Source organism: Lactuca virosa, chromosome 9, assembly GCF_052849685.1.
Source record: "Lactuca virosa cultivar CGN04683 chromosome 9, Lactuca_virosa_CGN04683_v6, whole genome shotgun sequence".
In the NCBI taxonomy this organism is placed as follows: Eukaryota; Viridiplantae; Streptophyta; class Magnoliopsida; order Asterales; family Asteraceae; genus Lactuca; species Lactuca virosa.
This window is the reverse complement of record NC_136434.1, coordinates 145,512,952-145,534,135: the sequence shown is the minus strand read 5'-3', so window position 1 is coordinate 145,534,135 and position 21,184 is coordinate 145,512,952. Positions and strand designations below refer to the sequence as shown.

The following is a 21,184-nucleotide window of genomic DNA, read 5'->3' as shown; positions in this document are numbered from 1 at the left end:
GATTACTAACCGTATTGGTTGATGCAATAAAAAATAACTTTAAATCATCATTTAAACCTTACTTGGTCCTCCTGTTTATTCCAATCGTATTAAGGGTGTGTCTGGAATTGCTTCTAAAAATGCTTATTGGCTTTTTGAAAAGCCAGAATTCGTGGTTTTTTGAAAATCCCTATTTTACATATAAAGTTAGTGTTGCCAAACATTTTTTTACTTATAAAAAGCCAATAACCTAATAAGTCATTTTAAAAAACTCTCTCAAACACCAACTAAATGGCCAGTGAAACTAAAATTATTGATATAACCTCGTTACTCATATATTTACAAGATGAAAAGGCTTGGTAACAAATCCTAGATTAAGAAAACTCTGCCAACTTGTTTATTTTGTTTTCTTTATGTGACCTACCACCTACGGAAAAAAAATGGCAACCAAGGTACGACAAATGAAAAGAAAAAATGATATTCTACCACCTTAATCCTAAATAAAAACTAAAAAAAAATGGATGATTGAAAAACATACCTACTAATTAGGATCCCATGTCATGAGTCTCTTGCCAAACACAAACAACAAAATGCTAAACTGTGCTAATCTGTCTGTTCTTCAGACTCCATCCATGCAACCTGTAACACCTCCTCCTTATAAAGCAATAGATTAGTTGGTATCAGAAAAGAGGTAAACAAGTAATTTCGAAAAACATATGCAAGAACTCTTAATGGTGATGATCAAACGTATGAACAGCAGTTGTCAGTTTTCGTTAATCAAACGGCTGTATAGTTTTTCTGTTGACTCCTTAACAAAGCCTTATATATTAAAATGAATAAACAAAGCAATAATCCATTGTCGTCCAGCGGTTAGGATATCTGGCTTTCACCCAGGAGACCCGGGTTCGATTCCCGGCAATGGAATTTTTTGTTACTGTTTTATATTTTTGCTTGTATCAGGAAACTTTTTTGCACGTGTATTAACAATCCAATCCCAAATGTATCCAAATTCCAAAACATCAATAAAACAAACACATTCATCATCGGTTTTTACTTCCGTTAGTTTGAAAACGGGAGTTTGAGGGGAATGTTTTATTTAGGGTATGCATGTAGAGTATCAAATTCCATTCCCACATCGCTACCAGAATAGAAATCTACAATTTAAATAAGCTCTATAAAGAAGACCCTACAGCAGCCTAATATAATAACGCAGCCGTGTAATAAGCACATAGCGAACTATTCTTTCGCCTTTTACTAAAGAATACCGTGTGCTTGTTACATCAAGTGGCATAGGCCTATTTTTGGAGAGGTATTCCTTAGTTGGGATCCTTCTAGCAAGTAACAGTTTTAACTGATTAGTTATTTTTCAACGTTTCGAGAACTATTTAACTTTGCAATGAAAAAGTTTGAAACTATTTGTGTTTAAATTTTTTGGCTAAGTCCTCTCAAAACAAAAGTGGCATACGCCTATTTTTGGAGAGGTGTCCTTTTTAGGAAGCCTCTAAAAACTCATAGTTTTAACTTTTTAAGCTATTGTTCTGATGCTTGATTGTGAAATACAGATGTTTAGTAGTAAAATGTTGGATTTTTTTTAAATGCTTGATTGTGAAACCTCGCTTAGATCTAATAATTGGGAAAATATGAAGTCTCGGAAACGGTAAACAGTAAACACTACAAATTAACCAATTGATACTTGTTTGACATCGATAAAACCAACATTTGCATCTTTTGTATCTTTGACATCTATCACACCCGGTGCATGTCAAAAGCAGTATTACCATGACTAAGTGGAACGCTTTTTTTGTAAGTACAAGATGACTTGACTTAACACATATGAAAAGGAATTTATAACCAAGGTAGGACAAATGGAGAAAATATTGTCATTGTATGACCTTAATCCTAAAACAAAACTAAAAAAATGGATAATTCAAGAGCATAGATACTAAGATTACATGCATGAGTCTCCTACCAAACAACAAGATGCTAAGAATGTCTATTCTTGGGACTCCATCTAACCTGAAAACGTCAATTGATTAGTTGGTGTAAGAAAAAGGGTAAACAGGTAAACGTATGAAGAGCAGTTGTCAGTTTTGGATAATCAAACAGCTTCACAGTCTTGTTGTTTGACCCCGTAAGGCCGTAATAAAATGCCAAGACAAAAACATAAATCCATTGTCATCCAGCTGTTAGGATATCTGATTTTCACCTAAGAGACCCCTGGTATTAGGAATAAATCAACATAATCAATTACATTAAATAGTTGATTTATTTTATCTTGTAAATTATTCTCTATATATCTTCCTGTAATAACTTTATTTTGTTAGTTCTATGTAATCATATTCATATATAGATGTACATTTTTTGTTTTTCCTATAAAAGTTAAAATACAAAACCAAAGGGCCTTTCGACCACCATAATCATGAGTTGACAGAAATGTGTTGAGGGTTCAAGTCCCCCTTGGAACGAAAAGTGTATATTTAAAAGAAGAGTAGTTGGTGTGTGTCGCTTAGCTTAGCTTTTGGTTCAAATTTTTAGCCGGACCGCAGCTGTAGATGTCACGTCAACACACTTAAACTTAGTAAAAGGTACATTGATATTCTATGACATTCGCCATTTATTGATTTGTCAAATGCATATCATGTTAGCAAAACATAGCGGTTAAATAGGTCAACACTTTAACGACCGGTCTAAGTGGCATATTTTTTGTGTGTACAATGACTTGACTTAATAACATATGAAAAAAGGAACTACTAGAAAAGGCTTTTGTTCTTACGAAAATTTTCATAGGAACATTTTTCTTCATAAGTTTCTATGCATTTATGAGGGATTTCCTAGTAATCATGTAAAATAGTTTTCCTTGGAAATTCCTACGCATTTCCTAGGACATTCCTAGAAAAGTCGAAAAATTGACAGTTCCTCAGAAATCCCTCGGAAGTTCCTATGCATTTTCGAGGAAAACATTTATTTTAGGCATTTCTTCGGAAATCTCTTGGAAGTTCCTATGCATATTTGATGATGGTGCTACCGTTGATACATGTTCGTCGGTTTTTGTCATTTTGTTGTTTTTAGTGGTGGTGTTGATTTTTTGGTACTTCTGGTGTTATCTTAGTTGGTTTTTTGGGGATTGTTTTTTGTTGTTCCTGCCTTACTTGTTGCATTATTTGTCTTAGGTCCCGTTGTGATAGTTGCTGACTGAGAAAGTTTTTACTGGAAAATGTCTGTCTGGGTAAGAAATCCTAACTGAGTAAGACACCATGTTGTTTGATTTTACGTCTAACTGAATGTGCTACTAATAAAAAATGACCATTTTACCCTGTTGAAGAGTTATAAAAACATAAAAATTGCCATATTAAATGTAAATTACACACAAATCATTTATAAAATGAATCATTGTTAAGTTATAAATAGATTGATTGTCCAATAAGTCCTTGGTTTTACCAAGACGAAGAACAAATGGCATACCCACAAATATACCTACTTCAATTTCTAATCCTAATGTTTGTATCTGCTGGATAGTAATCAAAATATAAATAATAAATAGAGCATTCATTTTAAATTTTAACTCAAAGATATCTAAAACAAAATCAGACAAATTTTCTTCTTGACAAACCTTGTTAATGGGATTAGAGATTGTCGAAAATTGTGTTTCAGCAACCTTTTCTAAAGAAGTGGAACCTTCAGGTAACAAATTCACATGTGGTATATCACAAATATGTATATAATAATCTATTAGTTGATTAAATAAATAAGTAGTATATCACAATTTATCTAAACTTGCCAGCCACTCCCTAGTTCTCTCTTTCATCTACTATTAAAAAATGTATAGCTTCAATTGCAGGATCATCAATCTCTACTTTCCGAAAAGAATCAGAACCAGACTAGATAGAAGAAAATAATGAACAAATATTACTATTTCATATTAACCAGAATAAGAGATCAATAAAAATGCAATTCATATTTAGAGATAAACTACTTTCAAAAAGGGGGTTCTAAGAGCCTCGTTGTTATATACTTTGAAGGAGATGGTTTGATAGCAATCAATTTAAAAAACGAATTCATGAGTCAATTTCAAAAGCAGATTCTAAAGAACGAACTCATGAATCAATTTCAAAAACAAATAGCAATCAATTTCAAAAACGAATTCATATCAATTTCTAAAGAACAAAACTTCAAGAACATTAGTCAACCTACAATTGAAGGAGATGTTCGATAGCAATCAATTTGAAAAAAAAAAAAAGAATTCATGAATCAATTTCAAAAACGATTTCATGAATCGATTAAAAAAGAAGAACTGCGGCGATGGAAGAAATCCTCGACAGAAGAAGCACAGTGCAAAGGCATAAAAATCGATTTCATGAAGAGAATAGGAGAAAACGTACCTGATTAGAGGAGTCGATCGTGGGGGCAGAGACGTGAAAGAGGAACGTACGGAAGGGCACTAATGGAAACGATTCTCCCTTTTTCAGTCGGTCACTTGTTTTCTTCTTACTGAGCCAGGCCTTTCTTTCTGAGTCTGATGGCCAAAATCGATTTACCAAACAACTTTAGCTGACCGAGTCAGCCAAAAATGTCTGACCCGACTCGGTCAGACATTTATCAAACAAACAGGGCCTTAGTCTAAGTTTTGTTTGCTTAGCTTCTTGGTTCTTTCTCTGTTTAGTTTTGTTTGAACTTTTTTGTTTTTTTGCTAGCTTCCTGCTAGCGTTTATTTTAATGTTATTTGATGCCGTTCAAAAACTAAAATTATGTATGTTTGTTTTAATATGTTTTTAGGTTCGGGAGTCGGAAGAAAGACAATTAGACAAACCCAAATGCAAACCCAAGCCGAAAGACATGTACAATTGGATGCTCAAATGGCTGAAATCATGAGACAACTCCATATTAACATTCCACCTAATGGTAGTTAGTTATTGTTGAAAAAGCTCATATATTTCTTAGACATTTTAAATTATATTGTGATTTTAGATGTTTGCTTAAACTTGTTTGATAATGAATACATTTTAAATTCATATACCGGTGCACATTTTCTCGGAAATCCCTAGGAAAACACTAGGAAAATTTGTAACAAATATGTGACAAAAACGCCATAAAAACTATCATTATAGATATTCTATCGGAAATTCTTAGGAAAAAATTCCCTCGGAAATCCGAAGGAAATAAATTTCTTTGGAAATTCCGAGGAACCTGTTTCCCTCGGAAATGTGTCGTAAATTTTCCCGGAATAGGCATTTATAGGAAAGTTCTCGATATTTCCTACAAAATATATTTTCTCGGAAATGACTCTAGAAAATTCCTCGGAAAGCTTTTACTATGAAGGTTTTTTCCAAGGAAGTAATTTCGTAGGAAATTCCTAGGAAACTTCTATTTCCGGGAATTTTTTGGGAAAATTTTCGTAGGAATAACTATCTTTATCTAGTAGTGAGAATTGGTATGTAACCGATCGTAGGACAAATGGAAAAAATTAATGTTGTCATTGTATGACCTTAATCCTAAATAAAAACTAGAAAATGGATAATTCAAGAGTATAGCTGCTAAGATTACATGCACGAGTCTCCTAAGTCCTACCTACCAAACAACAACAAGATGCTAGAAATGTCTATTCTTCAAACTCCATCCAACCTGGAACACAAATAGATTGGTTGTTGTCAGAAAAAGAGTTAAAATGTAATTTCCAAAAACATATGCAAGGACTCTTACTCGTGACCATCAAATATTGTATGAAGAGTAGTCGTCACTTTTTGTAAATCAAACAGCTTCACAGTCTTCTGTTTGCCCCTTTACCAAAACAAGTTATTTAAAAACGTAATCTGAACATAAATCCATTGTCGTCCAGCGGTTAGGATATGTGTCTTTCACCCAGGAGACCGGGGTTCGAATTCCAAATGTATCTGAATTCCAAAACATCAATAAAACAAACACATTCATCATCTGTTTTTACTTCCGTTAGTTTGAAAACGGTAGTTTGAGGGGAATGTTTTACTAAGAGTATGCATGTAAAGTGTCAAATTGCATTACCACATCGCTACTAGAATAGAAATCTACAATTTAAATAAGCTCTATAAGTAACACCCTACAGCAGCCTAATATAATCACTAAACCATGTAATAAGCACATAGCGAACTATTCTTTCGCCTTTTACTAAAGAATACCGTGTGCTTGTTACATTAAGTGGCATACACCTATTTTTGGAGAGGTGTCCTTTTTTAGGAAGCCTCTAAAAACTCTTAGTTTTAGCTTTTTAAGCTATTGTTCTGATGCTTGATTGTGAAATACAGATGTTTAGTAGTAAAATGTTAGAATTTTTTTTTAAATGCTTGATTGTGAAACCTTGCTTAGATCTAATAATTGGGAAAATATGAAGTCTCGGAAACGGTAAACAGTAAACACTACAAATTAACCAATTGATGCTTTTTTGACATCGATAAAACCAACATTTGCATCTTTTGTATCTTTGACATCTATCACACCCGATGCATGTCAAAAGCAGTATTATAATGACTAAGTGGAACGTTTTTTGTAAGTACAAGATGACTTGACTTATCACATATGAAAAGGAATTTATAACCAAGGTAGGACAAATGGAGAAAATGCTGTCATTGTATGACATTAATCCTGAATAAAAACTAAAAAAATGGATAATTCAAGAGCATAGATGCTAAGATTACATGCATGAGTCTCCTACCAAACAACAAGATGCTAAGAATGTCTATTCTTGGGACTCCATCTAACCTGAAAACACCAATTGATTAGTTGGTGTAAGAAAAAGGGTAAACAAATAGGTAAACGTATGAAGAGCAGTTATCGGTTTTAGATAATCAAACAGCTTCACAGTCTTGTTGGTTGAGCCCATAAGGCCGTAATAAAATGCCAACACTAAAACATAAATCCATTGTCATCCAGCGGTTAGGATATCTGATTTTCACCCAGGAGACCCGGGTTCGATTCCTGCAATTGAACTTTTTCGTATTTATCCAGAGATAGAAGTAATAGTACTTCAAACCCAAATTCCAAATGTAAAAAAGATATCCAAAAGCATTAAAAGAATTCACATTTACAACGAAAATAAGCTATACAAAAAGAAAAAGAAAAGAACTAAAAAGGCCAAAATTCAAGCGGCTATCATACCATTAATTTGTAGTACAACGAACATCATACAAGTTGTAATAAGTCGAAACCAGCCCTCAAAATAAAGTCTGGAATTGGAGCTGGACTCTGGAGAACGGGTCATTTGAAGGATCTAGAAGGCATAGTGATAGTGCATAAACTTTCAAAATAGTTGTTACTATTCTTATCTGAAAAGTCATTACAATTTTTTTGTATAAAAACTATTGATAAAATGATTTTTTTTTTCATTTAAGCTATTACTTACCTACTAAAATCGGTTAGCAGATTGCGTACAGATGTTTACACTAGTTTCCTGCCAACATAGTGTGTATCACGTTGGGCTATTTTGGACCGATTTTAGCAGGTAAATAATGAATTAAATGAAACAAAACAAATTATAGTAGTGGTTTTTCTATAAAAAAAAAGGAAAAAAAAAGGTTGTAATGACTTTTTAGTACTTAATGGTGAAAATATAAAGACTATAGTTTAAAAGGGTGTATAAAGTAGAGTCAATAAGGTTTAATTGCATTCCCAAATCGCAAGGTAAACGGAAATGTAGATTTAGAAATAAATGTATAAATAAGGCCCTCCAACAGATTATGAAATTATGCAAGCCATGTGATGAGCACAAAGCGAACTACTATTTCGCCTTTTACTAAAGAATACCGTGTGTTTGTCACATCAAGTGGCATATGACTATTTTTGGAGAGGTGTCCTTTTTGGGATGCTTCTAATTATTCATAGTCTTAAGCTTCTATTGTGCAATTGGAAAATTTATTATTTTTTTTTTCAAAATGCTTGATTGGGAAACCTGCTGCAGAAAAAACAATTATGAACTACAAAAATATAAAAGCATTTGTGTTATACTGATCCTTTGGCTAAAGATGAAGTTTGATACTGTCTTGGAAATGGTTAACATACTTGTTTGACATCCAATGAGCCATGAAAGATATGCCATAAAAGCTATTTTCAGTTATGGGAATGAGGGCATTCATGTCTTTTGTGTAGGCAAGAGATCGAGAGCAAGTCTTTGCCCCATCTTGTTCCATTTTTTATTTGTGTGGGAAAAATTGCAGCTTTTGTATCATTGACGTGTGTCCGGCCAGTGTATCCCAAAAACAATACAACCTGTTCTATCATGCCCATTACTACATAACCAACTGGCCGTAGGAGAATATTAACTACGCTACAAAGTTTTTTTTTTAAAGCTTATCAATATATGTAACCAGTTACTCTTTTATTTACAAGACGAAAAGGTTGAGTAACAAAACATAGATTAAGAAGAAAAAAACCATTGCCTACTTATATTTCTTGTCTTTGTACGAGGATTGGGTTGGTCTTCATCATCTTATCATGGTAGATGTTTTCAACAATCTATCAAATTTGAAGAATGTTATCCGAAGCAACATTAGCAATGACCCAATCTTCATATTGATTGTTTAGAAGTGATAAATAATAAAGGATTGTTTATTTAAAAATTGTTATAAAGTAAAATTGTAAATGACCACATTAAAAAATAATTGTAAATAAAAAATATAAATAATAACATGATTAACAACTTAAAATGAACATGCTATTAAAATAACTTCAAAGAATAAAGCTAACTCCAGGTATTCGTCATAGATTAAACAAACAGACTATATAAACCAAACATGATTTATATAATAAAAATTAACATATTATTTGATAAGTCCAAAAGAATATTAGCCAAGTTTGAACAATTTATGTGATCATACTAAAAATCCAACTGTAAGAAGTTACACTTATATTCCAAAGGTTAAGTACACCTTACCTCCGCGGCTCCTCTTAACCTATTAAGACCTGCTGTATGCATTAAGTTTAAAAGAAGTGCTCCTATATATGGATTAAGTTTTGTTTCCATTAAGTTCATTAAGTAAAAAATAAACTCCACCTTAGACATTTTATGGGTCATGAAACAGTTTTTATATAAAAAGATTGGGAATTTATTGCAAATCTTTGAAAGTTGGTTTGGAAATGAAAGTTGCACGCACAGCAAATGCCATTTCAAAAGGTGTTGTATTTCAACAACCAAATATTAAAAATATTTGTAATTGATTAGTAACAATGATTAATTTTGTATTTGAAAACCACTAGATTTAATGTCATAAATTACAAATGCTTCATTTGTTTAACCGATAAAGATTTGTGTTCGTGCAACATCGATTTCTTTGTCATCTGGAGGACCATAAATCAAATTTAATCAAAGAAGTTTGCACAAGTTCGTAGCCATAAGATATAAAAGTGATGATATAAATTTAAGAGAGTCTATGACAAACATGTTTCACTTATCTGGTAAAAATGTGAAATTTTCAGTTTATTGCTTTGAGGTGGTACTATTAAAACTAAAATTAAGTTTCAAAATAATTGAATTACTAGTAATAAGGATACTATTTGCTCCTAACAAAAACACCAACTTTCATTTACTAGTAACACGTCATAATATAATAATTCAAAATAAAGAAGTATTGCTACATTCCCACATTTCTAGATGAATGGAAATCTACAACTTTTACGAACCGTATAAAGAAGGCCCTTCACCATCCTTTTGAACTCATGCAGCCATGTGATGAGCACAAAGCGAACTATTCTTTCGCATGCAGCAATGTGTGTTTGTCACATCAAATGACATATGCCTATTTTGTAGAGGTGTTCTTTTATGGAATACCTCCAGCAATTAGTAGTTCTAAGATTTACAAATTGTTAGTGATATTCAGCTTTGAAGTATATAATTATAAGGTTGTTCCTCCAAATGCTTGATTATAGGCCTAGCTAATAGTATTAAATTATGAAATACAAAAATAGAAACCAATTTAATTAAGCTATAAACATTTATGCTTTATTGATTTTTTGGCTAATGATGAGTAGAACTTGAAGTTTGACAGCAAACACCACAATCCATTAAAACTTATGGTTAAATATGCAGTCGGGCCGGCCAACCTAGGCTTTGATCAATCAACGGGTCAAGTGGGGTAGGGCAGCGAGCCTCAAACATGCTATTTTTGGGGGTGTTCCCAAGCCTCAACCAGGCTATATCGGGGTTCTTGCAGTCTGCCCTGGTTTATACCCCGGCCGGCCAGATAGAGCCATAAAGGGCTTTTATACTTTTTAAAAAACTTTGAAAATTTTTAACATGAAGATTTGTATCGTACTAGGAACAATTGAAAGTAAGATGTTATAATGAACAAATCAACAAAACTGCATTGCTATTTTTGGCTTCTAATCCAACCTAAACTAATTATTTATATTTATTTTATGTGTTTATATATAAAAGGAAGAAATATCAATATATTTTTATAGATGTAGATCTTGGTTCTAGGTACTGAATGTTTAAACTGCAGGAAAGTGTCTGAGTTTGTTATAAATGCAAAAAAAAAAAAATAGCAATATATTTTGAATATTTTATTTAGAGCACCATACTCTCATTTCTTTCCATTTCATGATAAAATGAACGTAGGATGATATACGAGTAAAAAAATTACAAGGACACTTAAACAAATGAAAAATAAAAAATCCCTAATCATGCAGACCTGAGGGCAGCCAGGCAAAGCCTGTAGGCTTTAATAGGTTACTTTGGGGTGCACATCTACTTGTTTGGAATTTCAAAAAAAAAAGTTATATAAAGCAAACGTTTGAACTTAAAGACATCCCACAATAGTGTGGGAATGAAAGTTCAGTCGCCTGGAATGGTGTTGTAAATTATGTTTTTGGTTTTAAAAAAAAATCTTTTCAATTTTGATTAAGCTCCATGTAATGTTTGTGGTCTCTTTCAAGTAAAAGTATTGTTTTTAGTCAATGAGTATATATAAACTATGCAATTTTGATCCCAAAATGATAGACATTTTATTTGACATAGGGCCTAAAAACATAACAAAAACCTCAAATTAGGACCAAAATTGCAAGATAACACCTTTAAGGACCAAAATTGAAAAAAAATAGCTATATTCAAGGACCAAAGATGTAATTTACTCTAAAACCGTAAGGAAAATGACATTGTAGCACATTGATGTATTGCTTTCGTCCCGATTAGGTCCTCACTTTTTTTTTGCACAGTAGATAACGTAACTTGTTTTTTAATTGTTAAATAGGGTATTGAGCCCCAATTTTATTAGTTTACCGGTTACATAAGGTTAGATGGATGGCTTATAATGGATAGACCATGTGAGAAATGTTTGGTAGAACTGGAGAAAGAGAATTAAACTGGAGAAAGAGAATTGATTCCACTGTTTGGTAGAACTGAGAAATCACTAGAGAAATGTTTCTGAGAATCATTTCTCTTGTTTGGTTGTATTAAGCAGTGAAATAGAAATGATATTTTTTACCTTGTTTATTCCTTTTCAAACAACATTTTTTTAATGAAGTTACAAATATATCCAAACTAAATAAATATAATCACACCACATAATACAATATATAAACCAGAATAATGAAATAATAATAAAGTTGTTCAATCATTAAACATAGTATCAACACCACATAACGAATAATGAAGTTTACACAAAAACATGGAATAAATTAATTGTTGGCAAGCCTTGCACTCCAATCAGTAAACATAGTATTAGCAAGAAGATCTCGACGCTCAGTCCATCCTTGCGAGGTCTCTACGGTAGAAATAATGTTGTCATGTTCGTCTCCAAATTGTTTGTGATTAGTAGGGATTTCTTGATCAAGGGGGTCTTCAGTCATGGTTGTACGTATGAAATTATGCATCAAACAACATGCAATGATTATGCGTGGCATAGATTCTATTGGCTGGTATGCTTTATCACGTAAAATAGCCCATCTAGATTTAATCAATCCAAAACATCGTTCTATTACGTTCCTTGCAGATGAGTGTCTCATGTTATATAACTCTTTAGCATTTGTAGGTGGTCAAGACCAATCATTAAAATGGTAATGTTGTCCGCGATAAGGTGTTAAAAAACCTTCACCATTTGTATAACCCGCATCACAAAGGTAGTATGTTCCTATAATAGATTCTACATATTTAGTTTAACTGTATTGATAATAATATTATGAAGCTTTATGTGTTGTGTATATCATACCATGAGGTATTTTAAGACCATGTGGTCTACTAATAGCATCTCGCAGTACTCGACTATCTGTTGCGGAACCCTCCCATCCTGCTAGTACATATATGAACTGAAGATCTCTCGAACACACTCCGAGCACATTAGTAGAAATCTCACCCATGCGTGTTCGATAAGGTTTTCTCTTCGCTGCAAGGAATTTAACTTTGATATATGTTCCATCTAATGCTCCTAGGTAACCCTGTACATAAAAAAATTTATTTAATTAATATTGGAATTAAATAAATTTATAATAATTAATTACTAACCTTAAACCACCTCCACCTCTCGTCGGGATCGTCTTCGGGTATTGGCACAGGTTTCTTGTAGAACTCTTTATGTAATCGACATTACCGCATCTAAGACTAACTTGAAATATCGACTTACAGTTTCACCTGACCTTTTGAATCTTTCTACTATAATCCTATTTTTTTCGTTATGTGTAAGTACATGTAAGAACATATCAACTTGCTCGTCAAGTAACATGTTTATCTATTTTTCAACCCCCCCCCCTCTTTGGTCAAGCATGTCACATAGTCTAGTAAATGCATTTCTATTCATTCTTATGTTAATCACACTTGTTTTATCACTTTTATAAACCATATCATGAATGCTATCACGTCCATTATGGTAACTCATTAAGTATTTTGTCCGTAATATTGTAGCTTTTTCTAAAAGATTCATAGCGAAATCATACATCATCCACCAACAAATCATAACATACATTGCATAAAACGCTCTGATGGTGGTTGTCCTAACAATTTCTCTATTTCGTACAATCCGTTGTTGCAAATGTGTTCGTGTCATCTACGTACATACAAACAAGGAAGAGTTAAGACAAAAACACAAAAACAAAAAAAATGTTGAAATATTGTAAAAAAATCCTAACAGCCAATGTTTGGAGTTGCATAACTCAGCCTAAACCAAACCAAATAAGCTATTTCTTGAGACTAAAACATAAAGACAAAGGTGTAACATCCGGATTCCCAGGTATTCTATGTTATTAATTTATTTTTAGTTATGAGGAGGGTCTCGACGAGTTGACGCCTAGACTCGTCGAGTAGGATCGCGATTTGCTGACTGGATTAATGAAGGGACTCGACGAGTCCGCGTTGTGGACAGAAACCCTAAATCTTTGGGCATGTGCCCTATTTAAGGGTCCTTATAGCCCTCAATTGCGGCTACCAGTCCAGAGAGAGAAACCCTAGAGAGCTTGAACGAGTGGTATAAGAGAGAGAGCCTTTTTGATCCTTATTAGTGTGATTTTGCAAAGAAGAAGGTGTTTCCAGCAAGAGGAGGTCAAGGGGATTGCTATTCTGTGGATTTCCAGCTTGGATATGCAACTTTGAGGTAGTAAATCGATACCTTCTTCTGTTTAGTATGAGATCCTTGAATTTAGGGTTTTCTATACCCTTTTATTGGCTTGAAATGATGAGTATATTGTCCCTTTGAGTGTTAGACTCTGGATCTGGACCTTTAGAGGTCCAAAGAGCCTTATCCAACCTGCTTTATGTTGTTCCATGGAAGAAATGATCTTAGGTTGCCTTTTTAGAGATGATTTCACCAAAGAGAGCCCTATGTGTGTTGCATGAGTGTAAAGGTCGGACCTTTACGTGATTATTGTGAATGGGGAAGGCAGATCTATAGGTTAGAGAAGCGGATCTGACCTCAGAAGGTCATTTGAGTGTTGCCATGGACGCTACTCGCCGAGTTCATAAGTGGACTCGCCGAGTTCATAAGTGGACTCGACGAGTCGAGTCGGGGTTGCCCTTCGATTCGTGACAGGTGTAACCCGTCGAGTGAAGGGATGAATCGACATGCCAAGTGAGGCTAGAAGGATTCTGAGGACCCACATGGACTCGCTGAGTCGCCCATGTTCACTCGACGAGTCGGGTCAAAGTTTGACCGTTGACTTTAGTTGACCTTAGGTTTTGGTCAAGCTGATTCCGGAGAGTTCAGGGAGGGGTAGGATGGCCTTCTACCCAATCTTTAGAGATGAGGCTATGAGAGGGTATTGATCAGGAATGTTATCCGTATGATAGGAGGAGGCTAGGTCGGGACGTCAAGCACGAGAGTTTATCCGACTTCGTACGAGGTGAGTCTTCTCACTATACTGTACCTAGAGTGGTACGTATGTGTGACCAGAAGGTCTTATATGCGATGAGATGTATGTGCTGTATGCTGTTATATGATATGTATGTGTTATGTATGTTATGAATGATAAGGACGGGAAGGTCATCATGATGTGGACCGGAAGGTCAGGATGATATGGACCGGAAGGTCATTACAGGTAGGGCCGGAAGGTCTACCAAGGTTGTGGAACGGAAGTCCTCTGAGACACAATGACCGGAAGGTCTTATAGCCTTGAGTGACGTATGTGCGTATGTGGTATTTTTGGGGAACTCACTAAGCATTTATGCTTACAGTTGTTGTTTTATGTGTTTCACGTACTAGCGAGGATCGCGAGAAGGCGCCGGCATGATCCGTACACACTCATGGAGTTTATGTCTTGAGATTCTGGGATATGTTTTGTTATGATAACATTGGATACATTATGTTTTGATATTACCTTATGAATAAAAGTATGTTTTAAAAATGAAAAATTGTTTTGGAAATTTACGTTGTTACAAGTTGGTATCAGAGCCTTGGTTTGAGGGATTCAGATGCACCCTCGGGTGTATTTGAACTCAAACTGAGGATTTGAGAAAGTATTTCGTAAACTAAACAATTTTTCTAAAAGTAAAAGGATTTGAGAAAAGCATAAGGAAGCAGTGTGTACGATCAGCCAGTGCCCGAACGGTGATTTCCCAAAATACCCTTACATTATGTGTTATGAGATATGTTATGATATGTTATGCATGCTAGAGTAGGCTAGGTATTCATATTAGGACTAGAGTGGCCTGATTTGTGATGCCTTAGCCTAGGAAGATTTCTGCTGCTATGTGATGCTTGAGAGTGAGTAGGTAGCAGTGAGGAGCTTATGAGAGGTCTACCGAAGGGTAGCCTATGCCAGCGAGATGTAGAGTACTTGTGATCTGGGATCCTAGGAGGAGGACTTGGGGTGAATACTGATGCGGTGTGGACGGTAGTATAGGGCCCATACTACTGAAGACACCGGATCAGTGCGCAGTCCAAGTAAGAATCCTTAGGGTACTAGGGAACAAGTAGGGTTGAGTGATCGAGTGCGAGTATGATCGAGCGAGTCTCTGATATTTTTATGTTGTATTTCAGAGACATCATGGTTGGGACACGCCACAGACCGGAGATGAGCGGCGTGAGTGACGAGGAGCTTTGTCAGATGATCCAGGATGAGGTGGTTGCGGCAATCCGAGCCAAGATTCTGGAGATGTTTGGGTCTATCAAGACCGCATTGATTGAGACCTTTGATGAGCGGTACGCAACGGTTACTGAGGCTGCGGCTGCTGCAGCTACTGCAGCTGTTGCTGCTGCTAGACCTCAGGGGGGTGACTCGATGTTGTTCCGGGAGTTCAGCAACACGAAGCCACTCGAGTTTGATGGGACGCAGGATTCGATTGCTGCGATGAGATGGATTTCTGATATCGAGGGATGCTTCTACACCTGTTCGTGTCCGGAGCATTTGAGGGTTCGGTTTGCGCTGAACCAGCTTCGCTTGGGAGCGAAGGACTGGTGGAAGTTTGTGACGGCGAACTTCACTCTTGCAGAGATTTCGGAGGTGACCTGGGAGAGGTTCACCATCATGTTCAGAGACTAGTACGTTCTGTTGGATTAATGTCTAAGTCCATAACTATAATTGGTAAGACTTGACCCGACCCGGCATGGTCCATTTGGGTTGCATGGCATCATGCATTTGGATAGACTATAATGAGAGAAATAACACTTAAGGTTGGTTAATATATTATAAGTTCTAATATATTAATAAGGTTATTTAATTAGTATTGATCAAGAATTAATTTGGAATTAATTAAGTGATCAAAAGGAGACTAATTAAATATATGGGTTGATTGTGTAAATCATTCATTCTTATATATGTGGGCTTGTGATCCAAGATTCCTTATGTTGGACTAAGTCCATGGGGTGACCCATGGATACTCCATGGAGGTTAAAATCCATGGAGCATAAGGAATGGGTAAAGTTATGAGTTACATGGTGTAACCCTAATAGCCACCATATAAAAGAATCCCATGGCTAAAGAAATCGTACACTAATGTGTGAACATGAGGGCTAGACGATTTCAAGGAGTGTTCCATTTCTCTCAAGTCATTCCATGTGCATTTGGTGTTGTGTGAACCATTTGAGGTGTCACACTTGGGGCACTAGGCACTCAAGCTTCATGGAGTCAAGCTACACTACAAAAGGTATGTATTCTATCTATATTATTACCCAAGTATCTATGATTGTATGCTAGATAGGGTAATACCTTGGAATATTAGCATTTGCATGTATATTAGAGAAAACATAGATCCAAGGTATTTAGGGTTGCATGTACACCATAGGAGTGTTAGAATGTTCAAAACCCAACAGTGGTATCAAAGCCTAGGGCTATTTTCAATTATACTTGATGCAACTTATTTTTCAAGGCTTGTTTTCTTGTTATACTTGCAAAATTAGCTGAAAAATCGAATTGTATTAGTTTAAAAGTTATGCTAATTACTTGAAAAAAATTTGATGTGAATTATCTTTGTTCATATGAGTTTATTAGATTAATAGAAAAGTTAATTGATTATGTGTTTTCAATCCATTTTAATCTAAGAGTTGATTCTAAAATGTGTTTTTGTAACTTGTCCTCAAGTTATATGAAAAGTCATATTTAAGTTTCATAAAACTCATAAAAAGTTGGCAATGGTTACAAAAATGAAGAGTCTTGTCCTCATTAAATGGTTTTATGACTCCATAACTTGTCCTCAAGTTTTGTAGGTTCAAGAGTCACTTCATTAAATAATAAAATGTGTAACCTTAATTAGTTTCATAAGTTACAAAAATAAAGAAAAGTTACATTCTTTTATTAGTTTAAAGTCTTCCATAACTTGTCCTCAAGTTATGGAACTTGAAGAGTTTTTTTTAATTAAAACTACTTTAAACACATAAGTTATGGAATTAATTAGTTTTGAATATTTTCAAAACTTGCCCTCAAGTTTTGGAATTTGTAAAGTTTTCCCCATGAATACTTTAATTCCAAGTTAGCCCTTAGAATTTTAAAAGTTAAAATTCAACCCTTATACTTTATAGTATTATAAGTTAATAATACATATATGTATAAGAGCAAGTCAGTCTTACCGTTAGTAGGCCTCATTCACGAAGCCGGTCCATAAGGGGGGTATAAGGTTACTGCCTATAAAATGGCATTTTAATGGGTGTCCACTCTCACCCACCGCTTCCTTGACTGGTGGAGGGTCGTTAGCCGAACGGGTAGGACAAGGACTATAATTCTCCCTTCATTAAAAGTATTAATGATAAATACTAAGTAACTAAACACTTATAAATTCCCAATCTTAGTTACTTAGGAAAATGTGAATAAGGTGCTAATCCATGAAAGTACACTTTGCACTTTGTTTAAGTCGGTTAGTGGAGCGTGTGTGGTTAACCGGCACACTAACTCGTATTTAACAAGGTAGGCAAAGGGTAACTTAATGTTTATCATAGTATCGATGGAGCGTGTGTGGTTAACCGGCACATCGATTGAGGGGTAAACACTTAAGGGTACCAAGTAATTTGCATGGTTACTTCACACCTTGTTTTGTGATCCTCGGCATCCCAGTCACAAAACCTGAAGGGCACACTCGAGATTGAAACATGCCATTGAAAAGTTCAATGAATCTCAAAAGATCTAGGAGTTTCAAATCCAATTAAAACCTAATAATACATTTCGTTTTTCGTGGTGGAAATTGGTGAATCGTCATTCACCTACCTTCAAATATTTTATAGCCTGGATTACGGCATCCCTCTTCCAAGTTATAAAATATTGTGTTGGGTCCTAGCCTTAATATCTCATATTGGGTGTTATATTAAGGACTTAAATCAACTATCTTGAATATCTCCCAAAAGATGTCTAGTTCAGACATCTATGATCTTCCCAAATCTCTTGAAACTTCACTTCCTTCTCCTCCTCCAATTATTCTCCCTAACCCACAAGTTCTTGAAAAATTTAAGGTCACTCAAGCCCTATTGGCAAGCAAGGTCTATGTGTGATCACATCTTGGAGATGAAGTCACATATTGACAAGCCGGGAGAGTTGGGTGTCAAAGTCTTGAGAAAGTTGGATGCGCAATCACTTTCTAAGTCACATAGTAAGTTCCTTATGAACTACCATGTAAAGGACTATGACATGACCCAGAATGATCTTATCTATTTGCTTTGGGGTGCTTAATCAGCAATGATTTGGAGCACTGGGAGAGCAAATCTGATTAGGAGATCAACTTCTCAATGGACATTCACAATGGTAACGTTGGATACCCAGAAAAAGCATTCTCTTCCCAATGGAAAGGGATTGGCCATAGTCAACCCGGTTGACCAAATGGTAAAGAGAAAAGCTAAGTATGAGATAGTCCTATTACCAAAGAGTCCATATGTTTATCTTGCCAAAGGAAGGGGCATTGATTGCGAAGCTACCTATTTACCTGAAAGATCATAAGGTTGATCAAGTCAAGAAGTTTGACTCTACTTTAGGTAAAAGTCCACTATCTAACTCTGTTAAGTTTCTATTTTGAGATTCTTATTACATGATGTGACTGGGTCACATGTTGATCTTTTAAGAATCAAAGAAAAGTGAAGAAACTTAAAGGAAGTATATGCTGATTCTGATCGCGAAGATGGATTTCAATCGCATGGTTCAGTGATCAGAATTTTTGAAGCTGTTACTTAGGAGTTATGATATATTGCTTAGGAATAGATAACAATAAGTTTTTCATATGCATTTGCACTGTAAGGATAAGTTTTTTCCGCAAAGTTTTGAAATAAAATAAAATGTTTTAATTTTATATTTATTTTAAAATATCCTTACAAGTGGCATTTGTGAAAAATGGTTGTTTATATGATTCCATTAATAGCAATATTTAGAAAAAAAAATGGACTTGATTCTTTCGTTTGTGGTAGTGTCATAATTTACCAAATAAGGAAAGATTCTCATTCCCAAGGCTTCAATTGGATAGAAACTTGGAATCATGCAAGTTGAATAGTATGATGAATGTGAATTTTCAAGCATTGGAAAATTAAGACTTGTTCACATGGATGTGTGAATCAAGTAAAGGACTAAAGGGATCGAGTACACATTCTTGTGCACTGGTCAAGTCCACCACAAAGATCGATAAGACTATTCGTCATGATTTACTAAAGTTTAGTAAATATGGTTATACTTACAAGATTAAGTATAATTCTGAAACATTGGAAAAGTCTCAATGTATGGCAGAACGAATGAGAAGAATCAAATTAGGCAGAAAGATAAAAGTTTCTCAAATCTGAAAAGATGGGAGAGTACTTTAGTATCATGTTTTGTGATCATCTTAATGATTTAAGAACCACATCACAATTGGTCTTCTAAGGACATCTTAGTGCATTCTTATGACTAAGAATTATTGAAATGGTTAAATCAAGAAGATGAGTCATACTTCGTTTCAAAACAAGTCTTAGAGTCATACTCCAAGATTGTAACTTGAGTGATATATCTTAAAGAAAGGTTTAAAACACTTGTCAAATGTAAGAGTAAAAGTGTCCTACTCTTGTACATTTGAAATTGGTAAGTTGTGATGTTTTGGATAAAACAAAGACCAACTAAGGCCAATTGTGTGAAGTGTTTGTCTTGATAAAAAAATCCGCACTATCTCTTGAATATTTGGCAAGATAGTCTTATATGTCAAGAGGATAGTGGGAGTCTTAAAGATCCTAAAAAGAATTTCAAGAACTAATCAAGAATAAAACCTGAGGTTCTTCACTAGCACACGACTTGAGGTTTATAACCTATCGTGTTGACATATTCTATGCCCATTCCAGTTAAAGTTGGCTTTGCATAGGAGTTCTGCAAGTTCTCAATTGCTTGCATAACAACTTGGAAGCAATGGCAGGCCCTGTACTGCCAGGTAGCAAGAAGTTAAGATTGCATAAGTTCAGTCCATATGAGTTTGGATTTGTCATTATCCTTGTCTTGTGACTATGGTTTTGACGATTCACATGGATAAGAACACATACACCATAAAATCTAAGGGTCATAAGGTTTCTCTCCGATTCATGAAAATGATGGTGAGGAAACACTTCCACCAAGTAGATTTGAAGCAGATGGCAAAAGGTCTAAACAATTGAGACTATGATTACGGCATCCCTTTTCATAGTTCTGAAATTGTTAAGACACACATGCATGCTATCTAAGGAAAGGTGTATGATTTTGATAAAGTTTTATCAAAGCATCTCGTATCATAAATCTGAACTTTGGTAAGAAAGTCAATAAAGTATTGATTTCTAGAAGTCCAGCTGATTTCTGAGTACATGTCAAAGCTAGTGGGAGCATAATCTAGCATACAAAATAATAACTTTACAAGTATAACAAGAAAACAAGCCTAGTAGCAATGTTAATTATATAAAACAAAAGTTTCAATTCGTGAGGCTGCAGGGATTGAAAAAGTTGTTTTGCTATAATTAAGGGAGAGGATATACTTCATTTCAGTTCTAAAGGCTTAGATTGAGACCTTAATCATCTTTAGTCAAGAATATATATATGAATTTCATGTTGGATTGGTTCAACTTAAGGAAATTCTATATATTGCGTTCTCAAAATTCGATTATGATTACGGCATCCCTCTTCATAGTCAAATTTTGAAAAACATGGCAAATAAAAATATTGTAGCAAAAGACTGGTCTAGAATCATGTCTTTATGTGAGACATCATGAATCGTGTACCATTTGCTTTGGGTACAAGATCGATTACATGTGCTATAATATTTATCCTTTCTGAATTTTCCAAATGCCTTGGGGCGTTAAGGAGGAAAATGTCGAGAATTGGATATGACTAAAGTGATTAAGCAATTGTCGAGGACAATCTGAGGTTT

General features: G+C 34.8%; 4 non-coding genes across 4 annotated transcripts; all 4 read left to right on the top strand.

Annotated features, from left to right (window-relative positions):
- The first annotated feature begins 831 nt into the window (after nucleotides 1-831).
- On the top strand, nucleotides 832-903 carry TRNAE-UUC (transfer RNA glutamic acid (anticodon UUC)). Its single transcript has one exon. It is a non-coding gene; the product is annotated as a tRNA-Glu (tRNA).
- A 287-nt stretch (nucleotides 904-1,190) lies between these two features.
- Nucleotides 1,191-1,308, top strand: LOC145141536 (U5 spliceosomal RNA). The gene has a single exon (XR_013722732.1). It is a non-coding gene; the product is annotated as a U5 spliceosomal RNA (small nuclear RNA).
- A 4,766-nt stretch (nucleotides 1,309-6,074) lies between these two features.
- On the top strand, nucleotides 6,075-6,193 carry LOC145141524 (U5 spliceosomal RNA). Its single transcript, XR_013722722.1, has one exon. It is a non-coding gene; the product is annotated as a U5 spliceosomal RNA (small nuclear RNA).
- A 1,502-nt stretch (nucleotides 6,194-7,695) lies between these two features.
- On the top strand, nucleotides 7,696-7,812 carry LOC145141538 (U5 spliceosomal RNA). Its single transcript, XR_013722733.1, has one exon. It is a non-coding gene; the product is annotated as a U5 spliceosomal RNA (small nuclear RNA).
- The last annotated feature ends 13,372 nt before the right edge of the window (nucleotides 7,813-21,184 follow it).